Here is a 10,687-nt window from a genome sequence, read left to right on the forward strand (position 1 = left end):
TACAATGGATATGTTCCTAATGAAGTCAGGAATTCCATCTTTATAAACATCCGACAAAGGCTGCAGTTAATGTAAAGATTTCAATGAGTCACGTAAACAGATTATTATTCGTATTATGAAAAATGGAATGAAGGACGTCCAAAAATATTTATGAAAAGAAAGGAACAACAGAGGATATCTTCAGTATCAGAATGATACTAGAAAGAAACCTGGAAATGAAGAAAATGTTTATAATAAAGCATTTGATAGTGTTCACCTTAAGAAACTAACAGAAACATTACTAAAGAAGGAATAGACGGGTTAACGTAAAGTCGATATCCTTCATATAGTGGAACCAAACTGTAAAAATACTCGACAATGAACTCTCAGAAACTTTCCAAATACAAAGAGGTGTTCGACGAGGTTGTTCCCTTTTGTTTTCATTTTCTACAGCGAAGAAATTTTTGAAGGTATTGAAGAACTAGAAGATGGTAAAAATATGAGGAAATAATATAAATAAGATTCATTATGTAGATAATACTATATTGTCTTCTAAAAAAAGAGGAAGACTTCCAAAAATTAATAGAGCCAATAAATACAAAGTAAAAATTATGGCTTTACATTAAATTCCAAAACAACAACAAAAAAGCTATGATGATAGCGGAAGAAGAGAAAATTACACTCCAAGGTTATGTTAAAAATCGAAGTTGAAAACCAAATTATATAAGTCGAATGTTAATTATTTGGAACATTTGATTATAGAGGATGGAAAAGGCAAAAGAGTGATTGGGAGAAAAATGGAAATTGCAAAATGAACCTTTAACGGAATGAAAAAACATCTGAAGAAAGCAGAAGAGAAATGAAGTTTTGGAGAAAGAACATACATAAAAGAAAAATATCATATGTGGGTTCATATTATGAGGCACGAATGTCTTCAAAAATGAGTAGCAAAATAAAGAGTAATTTAAGAATAATTAAATGTTTTATTTGTCGTCTTTTCACTTTGGGGCAGAAATATTGAGAATAAACAAGGGAGAAATTAGGATTGATGCTCGCAAGATGTGGGCATACAGAAAAGCATTTAAGATATTATGGGACCAGAAGAAAAGAAATTTTGGAGAAAGAACATACAGAAAAGAAAAATATTATATGTGGGTCATATTGTGAAGCACGAATGTCTTCAAAAATGAGTAAAATTAGATAGAATAATTGAAGAAATTCCGTGGGGCGGGGGAAGACAACACATATGGTTCAAAAACATAAAGGAGTGGGGCCTGGGCTATGTAGAGAGCAAAAGTGCAGCACGAGATAGGTATATATGGAGATCCATAATAGCCAACCTCCTGAGAGTAGATGACACTTGATAGAATGAACAGAATGGTCTAATTATTATTACAACAGGAAAATAATCCAGGAAATCTACCTTTCTATAAAATAAGCAGTGATACTCTTATCGGTAAGGCTTACATACAATAAAATTTTCAGCTGTTCACGAAGAGATTAAACATGTATCCTTCTCTTAGTGCGATTTCTGAGCAAATTGCTAAGCTGCTTAGGATACTTGACTAAGTCACAATCTGTCTCCTCCCGAAATGCTCTTCCTTCTTCGGTTATTCGAAGGATAAGCTTGATTTGCTAGTATTTTGTCAGAACCCCTGGATATGTTCTCTTAAAAAAAAAATAAAATATAATAAAAATAAAAAATCTGTCTTCTGTCGGGAACATTAAATGAATCAAATACAATGAAGTAGAATATGCTATCACTTCCGCACAACAGGGTTTATTTAAAAGGAGGTAAAGACAATAAACATCAAAGTTTTCTATGGATGTTAGTTCACAAAGGATAGGAAATTATTATTATTATTATAAAAAACCTCCATGGAGTTAAAGACTCATCGTGGGAGGTCCACTGTTATACACACAGTTTATCATACTGCGCATTAAATATATTCACTGTCTCTGGCTCACCGCGCTCTCGGGCAATGCATTCCAACCACTCTCCATGAAAAAACCTGCTCCTCACTCCCTTACTCACACCTCCTTATACAGCTTCCAGGGATGACATCTTGTTCTCCTGTTACCTTCACCCATTCTGGGCAAAACATCCCCGACATTAATCTGGTAATAACCTCTTAACAGCTTATATGTCTCGATCATACCCTCCCCCTTCTTCCTTCTATCCACCAATTTCTGCAAATTGCATTTTGTCAATCTGTCTTCATACTTTACATTCCAGAGACCAGATACCACCTTAGTCAATCGCCTCTGAACTTTTTCTAACGCACCTTCATCTTGTTGGAAACCAGTTCACCAGATCATTTACTGTAATCTATATGTGGCCTGATCAAAGCCTTATACAAAGGAACCATGACATCGTTATTTCTACAAGTCAGTGTCCTTCGCATCATTCCCATTATCCGCTGGGTGGTCTTCACAATTTTAGCAACATGTCCTCGAAATTTTAGTTCCTTGTCTACACTCACACCCATCTCTCATCTCCTCTACCTCTTCCAAGATATTTCCACCGATTGTGTACTTTACATCCTATCTCTGCTTCCCAAATTTCAAAACCTTACACTTTGAAATACTGAATTGATATCCCCACTTATTTACCCATTCAGCCAGTGTATTCAAGTCCTCTTGCATCCGCTCCACTCCTGATAGCTCTCCCCAACTTTGCATCTGCAAACAACTGCATATCACCATTCAGACCTCTCCATACATCATTTACATACAAATTAAACAGCAATAGAACCAAAACAGACCCTTGAGATACACCACTAGTAACTTTCCTCTTCTGGGATATCGCTCCTCTATAGACAACTCGCTGATACCTATCAGACAGCCAATCTCCAATCCAATGAACTAATCTACTGTTCAGCCCCATCCGTTCCAATTTAATTACCAGCTTGTCGTGTGGCAATTTATCAAACGCCTTTGCAAAATCTAAATATACCACTGTATATGCAACACCCTTATCCAACGCACTTATCACTTTATTATAAAAAGTAAGCAGATTGCTAAAGCACGATCTTCCTTTAGTAAATCCATGCTGACCGCCAAAGAGTGCGTTTCTGTTATCAACTCAATTCTGAATCTTAGTCCTAACTAACTTCTCCAATACCTTAACCACAACTCCAGACACACAGACTGGTCTATAATTCAAAGCTTTACTCTTATCACTTCCCTTATGAATTGGAACAATTTTACCCTCTTTCCACTCGTTTGGATCTTGACATAGTGAGAGACTCATGTTGAAAAGATATGCAAAAGCTTATCTGGCACATTCCCTCAAAATATGTGGTGAAATAGCATCAAGTCCCACAGTCTTATTTACATCAAGTCTATTCAATTCCTTATATACCTCCTGTTCACTTACTAACAGTCCCTCCTCCTCCTTCTTTCCCACTGCTTTCAAGTTCTGCATGATGTGTGACATCTGCAGAAATGTGACATCTTGTGATGTCACATTCACAAGAATGAAATACCTTTATAAATTGCTCATTAAATATCTCAACTATATTCTCCGCGCAACGGTTATCATTCCTCAATTTTCACCAATCAGTCACATCCTACCATAATCATTCTTTCTTCTACTGGCCACATATCGAAAAAACTCCTTAGGATTTTTTTTTTTTTTTTTGGCCGCTTTAGCTAACTGCTGCTCATACTGCATTTTTGTTACATATTAAGCTAGTGACCTTCCTTGCCTGCTCTTTGTACTTCTCATGCAACTGGTTGTTATAAATACTCATTTTGTGATTCTTCCATAATACCTTCTTCCAGATTGCATACCTTATCTCTTCATTCATCCATTTTAAACCTACTCTATTTACCCTCTTAACCTTTGGAATACACGCTGATATTGCTCCACCAAATAGTTCTTGAGTATGGCCCAAACAGCATTGATATCCTTTCCATCCAGTTCCTCTTTCCAGTTTATTTTCGCAAGTTTTTTCCTGAGCTTTTCATAATTACAAGTCTTATAATTCCACATATATCCCTTTCTAACAGACGTCCTCGAATGACTGGTCACTCTCACCAACTGGTGGAAGATTTGACACCTTATTTATAATTTTTGTGATTTGATCATCTGATGAGATGATCAAATCACAAAGTTCACAAAGGATAGGAAATTAGTAGTGCCCACTTCCTCGTTAAAATAAAATTAAGATTACAACCATTTGAATGGCTACAAATAACAAGAACAGAAAGAAAATTTAGAACTTTTTTTATAAAACTAGATTTTATAAAACGACATAAATATACAATGGCTGTAAATATTAAAAAGGATGTCATTTGCTGTACTAAATACAGCAGCAAATGAAAGCTTAGGAAAGACCAAAAAATTCAATAAAAAAAAACTTAAGATATGGGAAGATACAATCAAAGAAATAATCAAAATGAAAAAAAGAAGCATATCGTAAATGGTTAAGCAGTAAAAGATTAGAAGATAGAGTATAAAAGAGTAAGAGCCATAGCTAAAAGAGAAGTCAGAAAAAGACATAGAGAATCATGGAACAAATTTGTATCCAATTTAGAACATGATTTATATAAAAATGAGACCCAATGTATAAGATTTTGAAACATTTAAGTACCGATACTAGAGAAAGCGTAAAATTAAGCACCAAATTGAAATTAGAGGAATTTCTATACAGAACTGTGGATAGATAAATATTTTAAAAAAAGATAACAAGCAAACATTAAATGAAAAGAAAGTAACTGAAGAAGGATTAGAAATCAGCCTGATAGAAACAAGAAATAGAAAATCACCTGGAGAAGTTAAGTTAGGTTCAGAATTATATAAATATGCAGGAATAAGGTATAAAGAAAGACTTATTATTTTTAAATAAAATCTATTCAAAAAGTAACCCACGAATAGAATAGAAAAAAATCAATAGTGATCCTATTTTTTTAAGGTAGTATAGATGGCCCTAAAAATTAAACAGGTATAAGTGTTCTCAATTCCTTTTATAAAAGATGTAGCAGAATTTAAATAACAAACTAATAAAATATTCTGAAGGCTTTATTTTAGAAGTATAAAATGGATTTAAAAAAGGATGATCATGTATAGTCCCAACCTTTTACCTAAAATTAATAACAGAGAAAAGAAGAGAATGCAATTTAGAAACGCATATCATATTTATTGACTTTGGAAAATCATTTGATAAAGTTAAAATTATTTTATTTATCATGTTAAAAGAAAGAAAATATCAAATAATATTCTACAAGCTATCATAAGTATATGTGAAAATAATCAAATGCAAATAAGATTACATTATGCACTATCATGTCCGAATGAGATAAATCAAGGAGTCCGACAGGGATGCCCCGTTTCTGCTACTCTTTTTAATATTTATTTAAATGAAATATATAAAATAATATATATGAAATAATAATAAAATGGAATAAAATTTTCCATCAAGGTATTAAACTTTCTCTTACTGTGAACTTAAAAAACACTCACCTTTTTGCTAATGATCAAATAATAATTCCAAATTCTGGAGATAACTTACAGAAAGATATTTAAATTTAAATGAAATAGCCAAAAATTATGAAATGGTACAGTAAGACAAAAAGACAGATTAAGAACAGCTGAAATGAAGCTTATGAGAAAAACTGCAAAGTATACTCTATTCGACCACAAAAGAAATGAAGAAATTATAATATATATATATATATATGGAAACATTCAATGGAGAAAAATTTAAATATATTAATGATTTCTACAGATGAGTGAATCGATAACCGAAATCGATATTTTCCATTTATACTAGGAAATCGAAAGATGAAAATGAACATACAGACACGTGTACATTTTAAATTTAACTTGGTAAAATGTATATTTGACATTATAGTTCCATCGCTTTTAGCTACCTGAAGTACACTGTGTTCTCCACTCCAGAGAAAGGTACCAGTTGGATCCGCGCTTCGTTGAATTTGGAATATTTGGGAGATTCCCTGCTTTGTAGATTTTTGCATTCGCTCCATATGAGTTCTTCCAACTCGCTAATTAATTAACGTTGATTATCTTGCGGGTTTAACATGGAAGCTGCAGAAGAAGAAATTACCTGCTCTATTTCTTATCTGTATGATGCAGATATGAATAGTCTTCTTGGCTGCGTGTGCGCGCGCGGTTGCATTGTACTGAGATGTCCAGGGCATAGGTGATGATTACTTTGTTTTCAAGATAGGTCAGATGTGCGTGTTGTAGAAGTAATACAAACAAAGAATCAATTTCCTGAGTTGGAATTTGTGAAGCTTGGTTGGGCATAGCCTCCACTGTAAAGCTGTATCTGGTCTGGTACACTTTGCTTTGAGCGTGAAATCCCAGTGAAAACTGAGTGACATGTCCGAGTATGAAGATGCGTGTATAAATTTTGAATGCACTGACGTGAGAGAGTGGCATATTTTCTTAAGTTGGCAAGAATCAGCAGTAGTCAGCTTCAGATCACGCAAACCGAAAGGTGGGTTTGTGTGATCTGAAGATCTGTCTGGGACAGATCCCGGATTAGTTAACTTTCCTTTGTCGACTGATAATTTTTGTTTTGATTAATTTAAAAGTAGGCATTTGAAAATTTTCAAATGTCTTCTTTGTTTTTTGTTTTTTTATGATATTTTTTCCACATGCATTTTAAATGTAAATGACCTATAGTAGTAGAAATGTTTATGCGCATCCCACATTATACAATTCTAGCCGACGGAATACCATGATTAGATCTTATTCGCAAGAAATATATGTTAATGGATGTTTTAATCATTAATATCATTATTTTGCACTTTCTGAATATCAGAACAAAATTTTTGCAATTTGATTTTAGGAATTACTTTAATTTAGAATGTATGTTATAGATCGTAGAACTTTTCGAGTTATTTCAGCGTTGGTTGACTTGAAATATTTCAATTTGGCGTAAAACAGCTGGGCAGATTTTCGCTTCTCTTGGGGAACGTAACCTTATTACGGAACTGAATACTCCTTTTTCCCATGTATATATCGGTGCACTATTACAATGGGAAACATGCACACATCCAACATCGAAGTTATCTCTGTTTCCCATCTTCCCTTGATAGATATGGATTCTGAGTGGTTTTAAGCTCATTCTATATAGATTTTTATGCATTTCGATTTCTCTGTTTGTACGATAAGACAGGGTTGGTGTGGTGACTGTAAAAAAGGAAATGGGGGAAGGGGAGAGGTTCTGTTAAAGATTTATGTGCGGGAAAAAAGAAAGCGGTGAACATAAGGCAGTAACGTAATCAGTTTGGCGTCGGCTCTGACTGTTTCACTGCGATTACAAGTCAACACCAGATAGAAGGGGAAAGTAATCTGCGTGTGCCACACTCTACCACCACGCACATCGCTTATCCCGATTGATATGCACTTTTTGATGTTTGCGGAAATTTGTTTATGTTTCAAGATTCTGGATAATATTAGGGATGAATGATGGCTTCCGAAAGAGTTTGTGACCTGAAGATCACGGTGTGCAGATAGATGGCGAATCTTCGTCTTCCTATATCCGTGCGTGACCCAATCTCTCTTTCTCTTTCTATTTTGTTCTTGCTAAGAAGAAAATGCATATTAATTTAACCGTATATTCCATTAAAAAGGCTACTTTTGTTAAGAAATTTCTTCCTGTACAAAATAATATCTAATTTTTAATACGGGATGATTATGCTGTTCAAAACCTTCCTTTGTATTAGCATCTAAAATATGCAGGGTTCTAATTTCTTAGATTTAGTTTTCTTTTAAAGGTTTCCAGAAGTAGCGTTACAGAAAATTGTCAAAACTTTGTAATAAATGACGACATAACATTGCAGAGCAATGTTTAGAAATAGGAAGATTATTCAAGTACCCTATTTCTTAGCAGGTTGTATGCTCACTCGAGCATTGACAATTTATAAAAATCGCAAACAGTGCGATTTTTATGAATTCATTTTAAGTATATTTCTTTATTAAAATAAGCATGCATTGAAAAAAAAATTCCAACCTGAAATTTGTCACTTAACTAGTTTTTTTGCTTTAACTAGTTTTATTTCCTTACATTGCTTCTTGAAAATTTGCACAGTTTTCTTTTTTTTCTTTTGTTTTTCTGTTTTGATTTCTAATATTTTTCCCACTATCCGTATGCCGTTTAATGAATTGACCTCAATGATGTGCGGTAATTCGTCATGAGGCTCACATTTTCATCCGGGGAGCTTATTATGAGAGTGACTAGTCAACCAACTGCTCTAAAGAATGCTTTCTTTTGATGCAGTTCGAAATTAACAAAAGTTTAACTTGAACTTTATGGATTTATGATTTAGTCAATTAATCATTTCAGCCTCATAAGTTACTGTTCATATATATATATGAACAATAACTTATTATGCTGCAATATGAAAACATTATATTGTAATATAATGCTTTCATATAGCAACTCTACGGTAGCATAATTTATAACTGCTGATACGGGTAAAGAGCTCCGCACATCACAGCCGTGAGCCGCACTTCTTCGATACACAGCTGCGTCGAATAAGTTGCCTTCCAACTTATGTTCGTATGATTCCGAATTAAAAAAAAATAAAATAATAAATGAATCAATAACTTTCTGGCTTTGACTAATCGTTTAGTCTTAGATCATTGCAAACAGCCTGCCATTCTGTTTCTCTCTATTCTTCTCTGCATCTTCTATTTTGTTACTGTTATTATTGAACTCACTACATTTTCACTATTTCTGGTGTGCTTTCCAAACATCGCTTTGTTGCCACTTCCGGTATTTGTTATCGTTATTAATCTCTCACTAGCTTAACATACAAATCAGTAGTGCCTTTCAAATGTTGCTTATTTTTATTTTATTTTTATATTTTTAATTTCTTTTTTTCTCTCATAAAGAGGTATTAAATTTTATGCACCTCGTTTAGTTCAATCCCCATATCATATGCAGTTTGAATATACGGATATTAACTAATGCTGCGTTTCTTGGTCAGCGATAATAATGAAAAGGTGTAGTTATAGTGAAATCATTGTAACAGTGCATGCTCTCACAAGTGTGGAGCAGTGAATAAATGATTGGCCGTTTCTGTTTTCTTCAGTTTTGTTATCCTCATTACTTATATTACTAAAGTATGCATTCATATTTAAAATATAGTCAATAATTCATGTACAAACTTTCTTTAATTTTATATATTAAAATTAGTTAGAGATATTTTAATAATATTAATGATGAATAGTTGACAGTTTCATCGTGATGCATATATCGCTATATTAAAAGAAAAATGACATCTGTAAAACTTGTACAACCTCAGTATTAGTAATGGGTAATCGAATGTAATGATATTTTGATTCTTAAAGCAAGCAAGTAAATTATTCTTGAAAACAGAACCACAATCAAATGTGTTATCCTATAGCAGCAGTGGTGGTTGTAGTTATAGTGAAGTCACTGTAACGGTGCATGCTCTCAAGTGTGGAGCAGTGAATAAATGATTGACCGTTTCTGTTTTCTTTAGTTCTGTTACATAAGCATATTGGTATCAAAGAGACAAGTTTTGCTAAACGATTATCATTATATATGCTAAAAGTTATCCATGTGTCAATTCATCACCAGGATTCTGTAAGCCAAACCGCCTCTAATACGCTCAACAGAAATGGTGCTAATCCTAATCTAGTTGTCACAATGATAGCAAAACACTCAATTGCGACAACTAACTCTAAATGCTACAAAGTGTTTATTCCCATAGTAAGTTCAGCTGATTTACGCGTGCTTCGCCGATTGTAATTGGGTTATCAACTATTGTTAGCATTGTGCCAAAGAAATCCGACGATTTCTCTATCAATCCGCAGCTGCAGTGGTATCTGACAGACAGTTTTGCTTCTTTGTGCATTGTATTTTATTGTAGGTTATTTGTTTTGTAGAAGAGAATGAGAGTTTTATTTTGGAGCATAAAAATGCGCACCATTTGAAACAAGATCCTGCCACAAAATATACTCATTTTCGATTTATATGTTAAACGCTTTGCTAAAATAAGTGGAATAAATCATTGTCCATCTTAATTGTTCAAGTTCTTATGGCCAAAATCAGTCAAGCTTAAGCCATTTATTATTCTTATTCTTATTTTGTTTGTTACTCTGAACATGTTTTGGGATGGATATTTTGTGTAGAGTTTTCGAACTTAACTACATTCTTCAGCTTATATCAGGGCGAAATCACGTTTATGAATTGACTCGTATGCTTCTCATGTTATGGTAGTACACGAATATAACTTGAATTCTTGTTTCTCCTTATCTTCAAGGACAGATAAATATTTAAAATAGCAGCATAATCGAAACGCAATGCAGAAATTGTCTAGAAATGTTAATGTAACTGAATACGCTACTGCCATTCTTGAGACTTTGCAGTTTTCTTGAGAGCTATGTAGCTTGCAGATTATACCCGATAAGTGTCGATTGATAATGAATACTGTATGGATCTCTCAGCTGTTTCTTCTTTGTTCGTGATTAAAAAATTACAGTTGAAGTGAATGAATTCTATCTATGCTGTACGAGAGATTTGTGGAATTCTTATACTTTTTATAGTTATTTTTATCTAATGCGTTTAATGCTCTGCGAAAAGAGTTTTAAAGACTACAGCTCTTTAAGTGTCCGGAATTAAAATTTCCCCTTTTTTCATTTTTTCCTTCTCCCATGTAACGTGTACTGTAAAGTAAAACATTAAGCCAGGTCTGTACAAAA

This window comes from Typopeltis vanoorti, chromosome 16, assembly GCF_054136105.1.
Source record: "Typopeltis vanoorti isolate ZY-2024b chromosome 16, IOZ_Tvanoo_1.0, whole genome shotgun sequence".
NCBI classification, from domain to species: Eukaryota; Metazoa; Arthropoda; class Arachnida; order Uropygi; family Thelyphonidae; genus Typopeltis; species Typopeltis vanoorti.